Genomic DNA, 17,697 nt, shown 5'->3' with positions numbered 1-17,697 from the left:
TCTTCACCAATATCACAATGTAAATGTGCTAATTTGTCTTCAGTATTTGTTTTTCATTGTCCATCTTTCATATGTTTATAAGACAATTGAAAAGACCATGGCTTGGATTAGGTGCACCTTAGTCATCAGAGTGAAAGCTTTTCTTCCTAGCAATTTAAAGAGGTCTTTTGCAGCACATTTGCCCAATGCAATGTCATTTGATTCCCTGATAGGCTTTGATCCTTGTTTCAAGAAGAAAGGAATCCTTGACAACTTCAATTTCTTCACCATTTATCATGATGTTATTTATTGATCCAGTTGCAAGGATTTTTGTTTTCTATATGTTGAGATGTAACCCATACATGAAGGCTTTGGTTTTTATCATTATCAGTAAGTGTTTCAAGTCATCTTCCCTTTCAGAAAGCAAGATTGTGTTATCTGCATATTTCAGGTTGTTAATTAGTCTTCCCAAACCTTGATGCCATGTTCTTCATATAGTTCAGCTTCTCAGATTATTTGTTCAGCATACAGATTGAATAATTATGGTGAAAAGATATAACCATTACCAACATATTTTCCAATTTTAAACCACCCTGAGTCCCCTTGTTCTGATTGAATAACTGCTTTTTGATCTATGTACAAGTTCCACGTGAGCACAGATAAGTGCCTGTGTGTGTATGTGTGTGTACAGTGTATATAACTTTTTTACTATAATTTTGTATTTCCCATAAGTGGTGCCATGTTTTACACAAGACTGTTTTGTTTTTCATTATACCTTCATTGCCTAGACTAGTGATGGGGCATAGTAGATCTTCAATACATATTTTCAGACTCAATTTATGAAGACACAAAGGCATACATTAATGTTACTGAAGGCATCATCAAAGTTACCTGGAAGGAGAAACACTTTTGTATTTGCAATTCTAGAGAGTTTGGAAATAGTAAGATAAACCTATAACGATAATTACAGAAATATGGTTGATGGAATTCTTACCAGTGTGGTCAAAGGATTGCATAACACAAAAATAAACTCTGTACAAGATTGTACAAACCAAGGAAGCAAGTGCCAGCCTAATGAATATAGCCTTTCTGATGCAGGTCCATGTCACCCAGTAAGGGAAGATGATGTACAAGTCTTGCATAAGACAGAGAAGCCAGAGAGTCAGAACCAGAATGGGGAAGCAGAGTGAGAAAAACAAATTATCCCAGCCTCTCCTGGCTAAGAACATCATTAGCCACTGCATTAATCAGTCTTGACATCTTTTCCATGTGATGGCACTTTTATTGTCACCATGATATGCCTATAACTTTAGGTTAGAAAACATGAAAGGTTTCATGGGGAGTATAACGATGTGTGCATATCTTTTCACATTATTTTCATTCCCCTTTGCAAGAGGGCACAGACAACTTGATGCCGCTGTTGAAGTCATATTCTTGCCGACAGAAGCATGGAGCCAAGATAGTACAAATTACCTCATCTCCACGTATCCTGAAAGTCTATTTGTGAGTTGGTATAGTTTTGTGTAGTAAAGGCAGATTGAAATACTAGCATGTTACCAAAACCTAAATTTTCTCCGATGCAAAATAGTTTCATGTAGCATGCTAAAACCTGCTTTTCCCTTAGCTAACTGAACATGAGAAAAAACACATAATTGGAGAACTACTTGTGGAGATACATGTGTTAGAAAGAGTGGGTGACTTTGGAAGGAGTCTTCTGTAGCTTAGAGAAGCAAAATGGAGACATCTAAAATAGCAAACCTTATTCCACACCTTCCATTCCTATCCTTTACACACCTGAATTTTTCTTTACTCCTCTTTTATCTCCTGACATCATGTTAAGTTTTGACTTTCCATTCTTTCTCAACTTATCAGTATGCAAGCTCCAAGAGACCACCCCAAACAGATTTTTTTTTTACTGCCATATCCCTCAAAATCTAGAACCTATTAAGGGCTCAGCAAACTATTTCTTAAATAAATAAACGAGTCAATAAGAAAGTGGTGCCCATTTCAAATGATTAAATCAGGTCCAACGTCAGCAACATCTTTGTTAATTCCTTGTCGCAGGTCATGGAACACTGGCCACAATACCATCTCTCTCCAGGTTACTTACAAAAGAGAGATTTGTGAGTTCAGTGGAGCAACTACTGGTTTTTATCTGTTAAGGAAACTCAAATGGCACCAGAGATGAATTCTTAAATTTTGGAAAGTTTAAGTCCTTTAATATCTTAAAAACTGGGATTCTTTTGCCGGGCAAATCGTACGTTGAGGTGAGATCATGCTCCTGAAGCACAGATAGAGAATCTACGCTGTGCCTGATCAGGGATGGGTTATCCCACAAGCCAGGTACCCACAGGCTTGCTTGTGCTTACATACTAGTCTGTAGTGTCCCATTTAACCTGTTTTTTAAAGATATGGTGAAATTGGCTTGAAATGGGGCACTACAGATTAGTAAGTAAACACAATTAAATCCTTGTGTACCTTGCTTACTGGTTAATCTGCACCTGGTCATGATACACACCTAATTTTGTTACTTTGGGGAAGAAAAATACTTTACACCTCACAGGGACCCTTTGCCTTCTGCATTGGCATTTGTTGTTGACAAGAAAGCTGCCAAAAATCCTCAAAGAAGTGCTTTTAATGTTGTATAAACAGTTAACTACTTCAAAGCTAAGACTTTCAACTACCACCAGATCAAGATATTTTCTTGAGAAAATAGAATGCCAAAGAACATCTTTGTTTTTGATTGAAATTCTAAACACTGAGAAAAAAGAATGATTTTATGAACTATTGGACAAGGAAGAGGCTGTTCGTGAGGTATTTCTGGAAGTGTGAATAAGACATACACTTTGATTCAAAGGCCCTGTGGACTTGTTATGGATGTATTTTGGCCTAGACAATATTCTGGAAGAAGAAATTGAAGGGAAAATTGATGTGAACCCTTCAGAGCTCAGGAAAATTCTGTTGAAGGCTCTGCTTGAAAGAGGAAAGATATGGTAATTTTTCAGGAGGTGAAAAATCTTCTGGTTCCTTGAAACTTTGCATAATTATTTTGCAAGCTTGTTTCCTTGTAGATGGCATTTTCAGTTAAAATGTGAATATTAATAAAAAGCACAGACACACCGAAGATGAAGTAATTGAGTTGAGGGGAAATGGAATGACACGGCTTGAGCTCAACAATGTTGTAGTTAGGAGCCATTGAGTCGGTTCCAACTCCTAGTGACCCTATGTACAACAGAAAGAAACACTGCCCAATCCTGTGCCATCCTCACAATCATTGCTGTGTTTCAGCCTATTATTGCAGCCACTGTGTCAATCCAACTCGTTGAGGGTCTTCCTCCGTTTTAATCACCTTCTATCCTACCAAGCATGATGTCCTTCTCCAGCAAATGGTCCCTCCTGATAACATGTCCAAAGTATGTGAGACATACATAGTCTTGCAATCCTTGCTTCTAAGGAGCATTCTGGCTGTACTTCTCCCAAGATGAATTTGTTCATTCTTTTGGCTGTCCATAGTATAGTCAATATTCTTTGCCAAGACCACAATGCAATTGTGTCAATTCTTCTTCAGGTCTTCCTTATTCATTGTCCGGCTTTTGCACACCTGTGAGGCAGTTGAGAGCACCATGGCTTGGGTCAGGAGCACCTTAGTCTTCAAGGTGACATTTTTGCTTCTCAACACTTTAAAGAGGTCTTTTACAGCAGATTTGTCCAATGCAATGCTTCCATGAGTGTTGATCGGGCATCCAAGTCAAAAGAAATCCTTGACAATGTCAGTCTTTTCTCCGTTCATCATGATGTGGCTTATTGGTCCAGTTGTGAGGGTTTTTTGTTTTCTTCATGTTGAGGTGTAATCCATACTTAAGGCTGTGGTCTTTGAACTTCATCAGTAAGTGCTTCAACTCCTCTTCACTTTCAGCACGCAAGGTTGTGTCATTTAGTTAATGAAGGTTGTTACCGAGTCTTCCTCCAATCCTGATGCCCTATTCTTCTTAATATAGCCCAGTTTCTTGGATTATTTGCTGAGCATACAGGTTAAATAAGTATGATGAAATATGCAACCCTAATGTGCAACTTTCCTGACTTTAAACCATGCAATATCGCCTTGTTCTGTTTGAAAGACTGCCTCTTGGTCTACATACAGGTTCCTCATGATCACAATTAATTATTTTGGAATTCCAATTCTTTGTAATCTTAGCCACAATTTATTATGATCCGCACAGCTGAATGCCTTTGCATAGCCAATAAAACACAAGTAAGCGTATTTCTGGTATTCTCTGATTTCAGCCAGGATACATCTCACGTCAGCAAAGGTACCACTTTTTCCATGTCTTCTTCTGAACCCTGCTTCAATTTCTGGCAGTTCCCTTTCAATGTAGTGCTGAAACCGGTTTTGAATAATCTTCAGCAAAATTTCACTTGTGTGTGATATTAATGATATTGCTTAATAATTATCACCTTCTTTTGGATCACCTTTCTTTAGACTAGGCATAAATATGGATCTCTTTCAGTTGGTTGGCCAGGTAGCTGTCTTCCAAATTTCTTGGCCTAGACAAGTGAGTACTTCCAGTGCTGCATCTGTTTGTTGGAACATCACAGTTGGTATTCTGTCAGTTTCTGGAGCCTTGTTTATCGCCAGTGTCTTTACTGCAGCTTGGATTTCTTCCTTCCGTGTCATTAGTTCATGATCATATGCTGAAATGATTGAATGCCAACGATTCCTTTTCAGTACAGTGACTTTGTTTTCCTTCCATTTTCTTTTGATGCTTCCTGTGCCATTCAATATTTTGTCCATAGAGTCCTTCAATATTGCAACTCAAGGCTTTAAATTTTTTTCAGTTCTTTCAGCTTGAGAAATGCTGAGTGTTCTTCCCTTTTGGTTTTCTAATGCAAGGTCTTTGCACATGTTATTATAATACTTTACTTTGTCTTCTGGAGCTGCCCTTTGAAAACTTCTCTTTAGCTCTTTTACTTCATCATTTCTTCTGCTTGTTTTAGCTACCGTACATGCAAGAGCAAGTTTCAGAGTCACTTCTGACATCCATTTTGGTCCTTTCTTTCTTTTGTCTTTTTAATGACCTCTAGCTTATCTCATGTATAATGTCCTTAATGTCATTCCACAACTAGTTTGATCTTCAATTGTAAATGTTCAATGCATCAAACGTATTTTTGAGGTGGTCTGTAAATTCAGGTGGGATATATTTTTTTGTACTCAAGATTGTGCTTTGGCTCTTGTGTACTTGTTCTAATTTTTTTCAGCTCCAACTTGAACTTGCACATGAACAATTGATGGTCTGTTCCACAGTTGGCCCCTGGCCTTGTTCAGACTAGTGATACTGAGCTTTTCTGTCATCTCTTTCCCTGGGTGTAATCAATTTGCTTCCTATGTATTCCACCTGGTGAGCTCCAGGTATATAGTCACCATTTATGTTGTTGAAAAAAAGGTTTTTTTTTGCAATGAAGAAGTCTCTAGTCTTGCAAAATTCTATCACATGGTCTCCAGAATGGTTTTTATCACCAGGGCCATATTTTCCAACTACCGATCCTTTTTGTTTCTGACTTTCGCATCCCACTCATCAGTAATTATCAATTCATCTTGATTGCATGTGTGATTAATTTCAGACTGCAGAAGTTGGCCAAAATCATCAATATTTTCATCTTTAGCCTTGGTGGTTAGTGCATCAGTTAGGATAATAATCATATTAACTGGTCTTCCTTGTAGTCATACGGATATTATCCTATCACAGACATGGTTGTGCTTAGGATACACCCTGAAATATTCTTTTTGACAGTGAATGTGATACCGTTCCTTTTCAATTTGTCTTTCCTAACATAGTAGACCATAAGATTGTCTGATTCAAAATGGCCAAAACCAGTCCATTTCACCTCACTAATGCCTAGGATATTAATATTTATGCATTTCCTTTCATTGTTGATGATTTCCAGTTTTCCTAGATTTATACTGCATACATTCCAAGGTCCTAATATTAATGGATGTTTGCAGCTGTTTATTCTCATTTTGAGTCATGTCACATCAGCAAATGAAGGTCCCCAAAGCTTGACTCCATCCATGTCATTAAGGTCAACTCTACTTTGAGGAGGCAGCTCTTCCTTAGACATATTTTGAGTGTCTTCTAGCCTGAGGGGCTCATCTTCTGGCACTACATCAATGTTCCACTGTTATTCATAAGTTTTTCACTGCCAGGTCCTTTTTCCTGGCCTTAGTCTGGAAGCTCAGCTGAAACCCATTGACTGTGGGTGACCCTGCTGGCATTTAAATACTAGAGACATAGCTTCCAGCATCACAGCACAAGGCAAGCCACCACAGTATGGCAAACTAAAAGATTTGTGGGGAAACGCCTGTAGTCTTCTTGTTTATTTTGATTTAACTTATACACAATACATTTTATTTATTGTTTTCATTATATACTTTGTGTTCTCTTTGTTTTATTCAGAAAGATGCCATTATATTTTTTCATGAATATAAAATATATGTAATTTAAGTATTTTTTTTCCTGCTTAAGAACACAAAATAATTTCAGTATAAAAACATCCTGTATTTTTCAGCAGTTTCTATATGTGTGTGTGTATGTTGCTGTCAGTTGCCTTCTAGTTATTCCACCTCATGGGCAGTGCAAATTGTTAAGTTCAATTACTAACAAGTTTGTCAGTTCAAACTACCCTCAGGAGTAAGGCTTGATGATCTGCTTCTGAAAAAGTTAACAGTGTTAAATACCCTATTGAGTGCAGTTCTACTCTGCACAGATGGAGTTGCCATAAGATAGATAGATAGACAGACAGACAGACAGACAGACAGATAGATAGATAGATAGATTATAGATAGATAGATAGATAGATAGATAGATAGATAGATAAAGTTGGTAGATAGATGTTGATTATAGTTCATTTCAAAATTTGAGCTTGGTTCTTTTCAGAACTTTGATTTATCATCTCTACAAAGAGCTCATAGCTCCCCTTTATATATTGTTAAGGAAAATACCTGAACCAGAAAATTTTCAATTTTGCTATAATCCTGATGTGAAACACTGAAGATTATGTTAGACATTGAGAATAAAGATACAGGGACAAGCATTATCCTAATTTGTAAGTGACATCCTATGCCTGGCAAAGTCTGAGACTATTGTTTAATTAATCTGCTACATTCACTAAGCAACTACTGCTTCTGTTCTAAGCATTGCTTTAGGCCAAGCATATAAGAATCGATGTTTTAAATTCTTTTTTGAGCTAAGCTTTCCCTTTGCATTCACAGAATTTTGATGGGCAGGTTATCATTGCCCAGTCTCATGCCGCTGATAGGAAGAAGGGTAGGAGACAAAACAACATTGTGAAGATCTTTTTACACTTATGGATTTTTGTATTTCTTGGTTCTTTTCTGTTTACAGTTCATGATAAAAACTCAAGGCACAAACAATTTTTCTTCTCCTGACCTTCCTGTTCTAGTTATCAGAAAGCAGTACCACTTTTGAGATCATCAAAGAAGAAGTTCTTCAATGGACCTATGTCAGCCACAGGTAAAAATTTAAAAAAAGAAATAATAATAATGAAAGTTTCCATCCAGTCAACTCCAGCTCATGGCAACCCCATGTGTTTCAGAATAGAACTGTGCTCCGTAGAGTTTTTAATAATGAGATTTTTTTCAGAAGTTGATTGATGGGCGTTTCTTATGAAATATCTCTGGGTGGACTTGAATGTCGAATCTTTTTGTTAGCAACCAAGCATGTTAACCATTTGTGTCACCCAGGATCTTCAACAGGTAAAAATAGTGATGTTGAAAGAATAATAAAAATTAAAAGTAGAGCAGATATATTTGCTGGACTGATAGGGGAGATGAGTCTGAAGTCTAGAAACAAGCAAAAACTGGGTGATATTCATCAGATTTTTTAAAAATGAATTGCTCTTAAGGCTGCGCCCAGAGAGAAAAACAAACAAGCAAAAAAAATATTACTCATTTAGGTCAGTCTCAAGGGACTCTGAGATTGTTTCAGGCTTAATATTTCTACCTCTAACTGAACATTATACTCAATTAATCTGCTCTTGTCCAGAACGAGAGAGAGATTTCAAAAGATTTTATTCTTTCTTACCGTGAAGAACTTTCTCCTTGGAGAGTACAGCACACAAATTATAAGATTAAACCTTATTTTTTGCCTCTGAAGCCCAAGCTAATATAGCAAGACCTTGCAATGTCATATGGAGGAAAAGAGGCACAGTGAAACCAGAAAAGATAAATTATATTGACTGGAGGGAGCTTTCACAGCCCATCAACAAGCCGGGGTGAAATTTTTCTCATATAAGAGAAGTTACCAAAAAGAATAATGTCTGGTGAATTCAATGCTAGTATGGCTCAGTAAAAAAAAATAAATAAAAATAAAGCCTCAGGTTGTTAAAAGTATTGGCAATTCCAAACACTATTGAAACTAAAAGCTGTTATCCAAACTCCCTAATATCCTGGACAACTTAATTTTCTTTGTACTTTAAACATTATGCACAAGTGCTTCTGAAAAAGGTGCCTGTGAGTCTTGGTCTTTACATTTAAATGTGGGGAGATGAAATGCAAATCTTTGCTAGGGTTCTGAACCATTATCTGCATTCCAGTTTATCAAAAAACCTCCAACCTGTCATATATGTGCTGCCAAATGATGTGTGATCTGTGGGATTCATGCTCCTGGCCCAGGTTTTGGCAGCAGCAGGAAACAGAGATGAATCTGGACTCTTTCATTCAACATCAGTAAATGAAATAAGTAAATTCTGCCATTCCACCCATCTAATCTCATTAGGATAGTTTTCTGGTTTGTAAATGTAACAACCACTCAACTGGTCATTTCTGTGTTTGTCAGTGATTTCCTCTAATTGTCAATGTTAGACCTGTAGACGGAGAGAAAACTGTGAGAGCTGGAACTCAATGGACAGCCTTGTTTTTCCAGGTCTCTCAAGTTAGCCAGTGAAAACCTTATGAATAGCAGCGGAACACTGTCTGACATAGTGTTGGAAGATGGGCCCCCCAGGTTGGAAGGCACTCAAAAGGTGACTGGGGAAGAGCTGCCTCCTCAAAGTAGAGTTGACCTTAATGATGTGGATGGAGTAAAGCTTTCGGGACCTTCATTTGCTGATGTGGCATGACTCAAAATGAGAAGAAACAGCTGCAAACGTCCATTAATAATCAGAACCTAGAATGTACGAAATATGAATTTAGGAAAATTGGAAATCGTCTAAAGTGAAATAGAACAGATCGACATCGATATCCTAGACATTAGTGAACTGAAATGGGCTGGTATTGGCCATTTTGACTCGGCCAGTCATATAGTCGACTATGCTGGGAATAAAAACTTGAAGAGGAATGGTGTTGCATTCATCGTCAGAAAGAACATTTCGAGATCTATCCTGAAATACAACACTGTCAGTGATAGGATAATATCCATACACCCACAAGGAAGGCCGGTTAATACATCTATTATTCAAATTTACACACCAACCACTAGGGCCAAGGATGAAGAAATAGAAGATTTTTATCAGCTGCTGCAGTCTGAAATTGATCGAACATGCAATCAAGATGCATTGATAATTAGTGGTAATTGGAATGCGAAAGTTGGAAACAGAGAAGAAGGGTTGGTAGTTGGAAAATATGGCCTTGGTGATAGAAATTATGCCAGAAATTGAATTATAGAATTTTGCAAGACCAACAACTTCTTCATTGCAAATACCTTCTTTCACCAACATAAATGGTGACTATACACATGGACCTAACCAGATGGAACACACAGAAATCAAATTGACTACATCTGTGGAAAAGACGATGGAAAAGCTCATTATCATCAGTCAGAACAAGGCCAAGGGCTGACTGTGGAACAGACCATCAATTGCTCCTATGCAAGTTCAAGCTGAAACTGAAGAAAACCAGACCAAGTCCATGAGAGCCAAAATATGACCTTGAGTATATCTGACCTGAATTTAGAGACCATCTGAAGAATAGATTTGATGCATTGAACACTAGTGACCGAAGGCCAGACGAGTTGTGTAATGACATCAAGGACATCATCCATGAAGAAAGCAAGAGGTCACTGAAAAGACAGGAAAGAAAGAAAAGACCAAGATGGATGTCAGAGGAGACTCTGAAACTTGCTCTTCAGCGTCGAGGAGCTAAAGCAAAAGGAAGAACTGATGAAGTAAAAGAACTGAGCAGAAGATTTCAAAGGGCCTCTCGAGAAGACAAAGTAAAGTATTATAATGGCATGTGCAAAGAACTGGAGATGGAAAACAAAAAGGGAAGAACATGCTCAGCGTTTCTCAAGCTGAAAGAACTGAAGAAAAAATTCAAGACTCGAATTGCAATATTGAAGGATTCTATGGGGAAAATATTAAAAGACACAGGAAGCATCAAAAGAAAATGGAAGGAATACACGGAGTCATTATACCAAAAAGGATTAGTTGATGTTCAACCATTTCAAAAGGTAGCATATGATCAGGAACTGATGCTACTGAAGGAAGAAGTCCAAGCTGCTCTGAAGGCATTGGCAAAAAACAAGGTTCCAGGAATGGATGGAATATCAATTGAAATGTTTCGACAAACAGATGCAGCACTGGAGGTGCTCACTAGTCTATGCCAAGAAATATGGAAGACAGCTTCCTGGCCAACTAACTGGAAGAAATCTATATTTACGCCTATTCCCAAGAAAGGTGGTCCAACTGAATGTGGAAATTATAGAACAATATCATTAATATCACGCACAAGCAAAATTTTGCTAAAGATCATTCAAAAACAGCTGCAGCATTATATCGACAGGGAACTGCCAGAAAATCAGGCTGGTTTCAGAAGAGGACGTGGAACCAGGGATATCATTGATGATGTCAGATGGATCCTGGCTGAAAGCAGAGAATACCAGAAGGATGTTTACCTGTGTTTTATTGACTATGCAAAAGTATTTGACTGTGTGGATCATAACAAATTATGGATAACATTGGGAACAACGGGAATTCCAGAACACTTAATTGTGCTCATGAGGAACCTTTACATAGATCAAGAGGCAGTTGTTAGGACAGGACAAGGGAATACTGAGTGGTTTAAAGTCAGGAAAGGTGTACGTCAGAGATGTATTCTTTCACTATACCTATTCAATCTGTATGCTGAGCAAATAATCCTAGAAGCTGGACTATATGAAGAAGAACGGGGCATCAGGATTGGAGAAAGACTCATTAACAACCTGTGTTATGCAGATGACATGATCTTGCTTGCTGAAAGTGAAGAGAACTTGAAGTACTTACGAATGAAGATCAAAGACCACAGCCTTCAGTATGGATTGCACCTCAATGTGAAGAAAACAAAAATCCTCACAACTGGACCAATGAACAACATCACGATAAACAGAGAAAAGACTGAAGTTGTTAAGGATTTCATTTCACTTGGATCCACAAGCAACAGCCATGAAAACAGGAGTCAAGAAATCAAGAGATGCATTGCATTGGGTAAATGTGCTGCAAAGGACCTCTTTAAAGTGTTGAAGAGCAAAGACGTCACCTCGAAGACTAAGGTGCACCTAACCCAAGCCATGGCATTTTCAATCACATCACATGCTTGTGAAAGCTAGACAATGAATAAGGAAGATCGAAGAAGAATTGATGCCTTTGAATTGTGGTGTGGTTGAAGAATATTGAATATGCCATGGACTGCCAAAAGAATGAACAAATCTGTCTTGGAGGAAGTACAAACCAGAATGCTCCTCAGAAGCAAGGATGGTGAGACTATGTCTTACATACTTTGGACACGTTGTCAGGAGGGATCAGTCCCTGTAGAAGGATATCATGCTTGGCAAATACAGGGTCAGTGGAATAGATTAAGACCCTCAACAAGGTGGATTGACACAGTGACTACAACAATGAGCTCGAGCACAGCAATTGTAAGGATGAGTCAGGATCAGGCAGTGTTTCATTCTGTTGTGCACAGGGCCGCCATGAGTCGGAACCAAGTCAACAGTACCTAACAATAACAACAATAAGTTTTCCGCCTCTAACAGGGTGCAATCTTACCGCTTTCCTGTTGCTTGGTTTAGTGGATAATATTTGTGTTTTCCTTTTCTGACAGATTTCTGCTTTACACAGCTTCCGGTTTTCACAGGTTTCACAGTAATTGCAATGATCCACATTTCTTGGGGCTCTATGTGTCAAAATACACTTAGGGATGGGCCTCAGACAAACCAGGCACTCAGTAAACATTAACTGATCTTTCATTGTTGCCTGATAGTGAAGTTTCTAAGTAAAGGGTGGAGCTTTGCTGGAAATTAGGATTCCGTTCCTCAAATGGTAGGTTGTAGACTAGGGTATACACTCAGGAAGTGGTTTGCAAAATCTCTGATACAACGTTTTAGCATCCACGGTAAGACCTGTAACCACTGAATTGCAGTGTTTTCTATCTTCTCTTGGACCAAGGCTCTGAGCTTTTAGTCACTAGTTAAAAACTGAGGAAAGCTAGAATTACTGTCCAATTGCTATCATATTTCTCCTAGTGTTAAAAAAAGTGAATGTGGTAAGTAATATATATTGTGCATTCTAATAACAATGTGTTGTTGTCGAGTGCCGTCGAGTCAATTTCAACTCACAGCAACCCTATAGGGCAAGAGCAGAACTGTCCCATAGGGTTTCTTAGGCTGTAATCTTCATGGGAACAGATCACCAGGTCTTTTCTCCCATGGAGCGGCTGTTGGATTCAAACCACCAAACTGTCTGTTAGCAGCCAAGCTCTTAACCATTGAGCCACCAGGACTCCTTATAATAATATATCAAAAAAAAAATCCACTGCCATCGAGTCAATTCCAACTCATAGCTACCCTATAGGACAGAGTAGAACTGCCCCATAGAGTTTCCAAGGAGCGCCTGGCAGATTTGAACTGCTGACCTTGTGGTTAGCAGCCGTACCACTTAACCACTACGCTACCAGGGTTTCCATAATAATATATAGACTATAGTATATATACATATTGTTAGACATACATAAACATACATTAACAAAAAAGAAAAAAATCTCTAATATATATGTATGTGTGTGTTTCCTAGACAATATCAGCATTAAATTCCCCAGACATTACCCTTTTTAGTATATATATATGTATGTATTATATACATATATATACACACATATGCACACATATTTACATATACGTACATACATGTGTTTCTCATATAATGATGCAGAAAACTAGCATTTGAAAATGGCAATGGAGAAAAATTACATAAAGTTGAAGTGTATTATTTAACAAATTGGTAGGATTGAAAGCAAGACAAGCATAGGTAATTTTTTTTTTCCTTTTTTGTTAACGAAATGGAGGATAAATTGAGATCACCTGTTATTGGTGGTATTAGAAGCAGGTAAGTTGACAATACTAACAAATTGCCATTTGTAACTGGAATAGTTCTGAAAAATCTTGTCAGAGAACATCACTAAATTTAAATCTTTAACGAAATACTGCATGAGAAGGACTATTAACTGGTCCACTCAGAAAGATGTATAGGAGTTCCACAGGTTCAGGCAATTGAGCTCGGTTTATAAAAAGGTGAGAATGTCTTTGAGATCCTAATAGCTAACTGGACTTCCACACCGTTTTACAAGATCAATACCGAGGAAAATTGTGACCCCTTATCTACATTCACTATTTATTCTTGTAGCCAGACCTAGGCTTTTTCACATGTATTATTTGTTCTTGAGATATTTAGAATTATCTATGTTTTTAATTATATTCAAACTGAGAAAATTGTATTTCTTTTTTCAAGAAATTTCACTAACCTGTCCATGTTTATTATGTATATTTGAATGTTTGATTATGTATTTTTCTGTGTTTTTTAGTTTTCCTTTTTAGCTATCCCAAACATCATCTAAAACCAGTAACCCAAAAGGTGATGTTTATCTTTTTCCCATACGGAATACAGATAAAGTTTGTTCTTATTGATTGTCGACAATCAATTGAAGTGGTTTCTGAAATCCTCTAATCTGCACCTCGGAGCCTACTCTCTGACTGCAAAGAAATTTACTGCAGTTATGGGTCTGGTTGAATTCAGGGATGGCTGTCACAGGGGTTAGGAGGAGGAGAAAACATTCTGTTCTACAGAAAACAGAATATCTACTATATGGATGTCTGTGTGATTAACGGTGAACTTCCTGATGAGAGGGGACCAGGGTGGAGTCCATCTCTTTTATGGCTCTATTCCCACTAATACATGACTGGTGCAGGGGATAAGTCACTTCTAACTTTTTTTTTTTTAACTTAATGAAATATTCCAAAAGATTCCAGAGAATATGAAATGAGGTATTTGAAAAAAAAAATTGATATAATATTAACTTTATAAGATATAAATTAAAATGTTTAAAGGTGTTTAATTAACCCAAATTTGTCACTTAGTTAATATACTAATCAAAGTCCCCTTATAAGTAATTGTTAAGACTTGCTAGGTTTATACATAAATAAGGCTTATGATGTAACCTTAAAACCTTATGGGGAAGCTGTTTTAAGTTTATTATCTTAATGAAGTTATTATAATTTTTAATTCCACTTAAGACCAGAAAAAAATATTTTCTATGGGTCAAAACTTCCTATGGTACATTAAAAAAAAAAAAAAAAATGATGTTAACATAATCAGGAAGAATGCATAAGGGAAAAGACGAAATGACCAAAGTTTATGCATAAGATATGTAAACAAGTGTTGAACAATGTAGCATAAACCATGAACAAGAGCCCTGAGAATAAGACAGAACAGCTACAAATTGTCTGAAAATATAAGAAGAGCTGCAGGCATTAGGCATATTATTTCACCTTGATGTATGGTCTGAGATGGCTTTTTGGCTCTTCCCAAATTAGTGGCAGATCCAGCCAGAGCTGATCATCCAGGACTGACCCCTGATTCTCATCACTTGACTTCACCTGCTGTCATGATAACATACCTCATTAGGTTGCTGCTCTTAGGTGCCTTCAAGTCCTTTCTGACTCATAGCGACCCCATGTAAAACAGAATGAAACATTGCCCAGTCCTGGGCCAGCCTCATGATCTTTGTTATGTTTAAGCCCATTGTTGCAGGCACTGTGTCAATCCATCTCATCGAGGATCTTCCTCTTTTCTGCTGACCCTCTGTTTTACCAAGCATGATGTCCTTCTCCAGGGACTGGTCCCTCCTGATAACATGTCCAAAGTACCTGAGATAAAACCTCACCATTCTCACTTCTAAGGATCATTCTGGCTGTACTTCTTCCAAGACAGATTTGTCTTTTGGCAGTCCATGGTCCATGGTATAGTCAACATTATTTACCAATACCGTAACTCAAAGGTGTCAATTCTTTGGTCTTCCTTATTGATTGCCCAGCTTTTACATGTATATAAGGCAATTGAAAACCCCAGGGCTTGGATCTGGTGCTCCTTAGACCTTAAAGTGACAGCTTAGGTTTTTAACACTTTAAAAAATCTAACACTGGGTAGGATCTATTATAATTATGTGTATCCCATATATGTGATAACACCTTGATTGGCAATGAGAAAAAGGTGCAAGATATTATGGAAGATCTGTAACCTTCAGGAAAGCAATATTCTAAGTATCATAGAACTCTTTTCCTGAAGACAAACCTGGGTGTACAGGTGGGAAGAAGCAGAAAGGCACAGAAGACATCAAATGCATTATAAAGTCGGAGCCAATTTAGGGCATTTCAGGCATTGATATTCAATTAAAGTAGCTTATTGAGTCATAAGGAAACCCTGGTGGCATAGTGGTTAAGCACTATGGCTGCTAACCAAAATGTTGGCAGTTTGAATCCACCAGGTGCTCCTTGGAAACCGTATGAGGTAGTTCTACCCTGTCCTATAAGGTTGCTATGAGTTAGAATTGACTCGACAGCAACAAGTATTGTATTAGATTGTATTGTGTAGTAAGTCATAGGAGTATAAATAAATTAATCCAAACCCAGACATATTATAGTAAAAATCAAAACACAAAAGACAAAGATGACATTTGTTTTTTAATCAGAAGAGAGGAAAAAATCATAAAGTAGATTGAAAATGCATCTGACAAAAGCATTCATCTGAGGTTAGAAAACAATCCCATGGTATCCTGAAAAAGTTGGAGCAAAATGGCCATCAGTCTAGAATTCAGTACCCAGTAATTTAGTGCAAAATAATGACACGTTTAAACAAAGAAAATAAAACAAACAGGCATTTTCTGAAAGAATTTCTAAAGAATGCATTTCAAAAAATTGAACAAGGATAAAAGAGGAATAATACAAAAAGGAAAGATGAACAAATATACTGGGACTTCTTTTGTTATATCCAAGTAAACATTATATTGACAACACACAAAAATTGTTATTTCTCAATATTTAAAAAATGTGAAAATGAAATACAACAAAAAAGAATATGGGAAATGGGAAAGGTGTTCAGAATTACATCTTGCTATGTGCCTTTTATCTGTTGTGTGTGCAAATGGTTTGTGCTTGTCTACTAACCTAAAGTTTGCAGAAGATCATTGGAAAGCAGCAGCAGCAGTACACTGACAGGGACCAAGTTCAGAAGAGGACAAGGAACATCGCTGCTGATGTCAGATGGATGCCGGCTGAGAGCAGAGAATAGCAGTAAGATGTTTACCTGTGTTTTACTGACTATGCAAATGCATTTGACTCCGTGGATCAAAACAAACTTTGGATAACATTACAAAGAATGGGAATCCCAGGACACTTACATAGATCAAGAGATAGTTGTTCGAAAGAATAAGGGGATACTAAACCAAAACCAAACCTGCTGCCCTCGAGTTGATTCCGACTCATAGGATGCTGTGTGGCTTAAAGTCAGGAAAGGTGTGTGTCAGGGTTGTATCCTTTCTCCCTGCTTATTCAGTCTGTATGCTAAGCAAATAATTGGAGAAGCTGGACTATATGAAGAAGAATGGGTCACAGAATTAGAGGAAGACTCACTAACAACCTTCGTTATGCAGATGACACAACCTTGCTTGCAGAAAATGAAGAGGACTTGAAGCACTTACTGATGAAGGTCAAAGACCACAACCTTTAGTATAGATTACACGTCAACATAAAGAAAACAAAAATCCTCACAACTGGACCAATACAAAACATCATGGTAAATCGAGACAAGATTGAAGTTGTCAAGGATTTCATTTTACTTGGATCCACAATCAACACCTATGGAAGCAGCAGTCAAGAATCAAAGGACGCATTGCATTGGGCAAATCTACTGCAACAGACCTCTTTAAAGTGTTAAAAAGCAAAGATGTCACCTTGAAGACCTTAGTGCCCCTAACCCAAGCCATGGTGTTTTCAGTTAACTCATATGCATGTGAAAGCTGGAAAATGAATAAGGAAGACCAAAGAAGGATTGACTCCCTTGGAATTATGGTCGTGGCAAAGAATATTGAATATACTATGGACTGCCAAAAGAACGAACAAATCTGCATTGAAATACAGCCAGAATATGCCTTAGGAGCAAGAATTGCAAGAATACGTCTCGCACATTTTGGATAGGTTATCAGGAGGGATCAGTCTCTGGAAAAGGACATCATGTTTGGTAAAGTAGAAGGTCAGCTAAAAAGAGGAAGAACCTCAGTGAAATGGACTAACACGGTGGCTGCAACAATGGCCTCAAGCATAAAGATTGTGAGGGTGGCGCAGGACCGAGCAGTGTTTTGTTCTGTTGTACATGGGGTAGCTATGGGTTGGCAGTTCTAAC

This window comes from Loxodonta africana, chromosome 2, assembly GCF_030014295.1.
Source record: "Loxodonta africana isolate mLoxAfr1 chromosome 2, mLoxAfr1.hap2, whole genome shotgun sequence".
In the NCBI taxonomy this organism is placed as follows: Eukaryota; Metazoa; Chordata; class Mammalia; order Proboscidea; family Elephantidae; genus Loxodonta; species Loxodonta africana.
Note: the sequence above shows the minus strand (reverse complement) of the source record.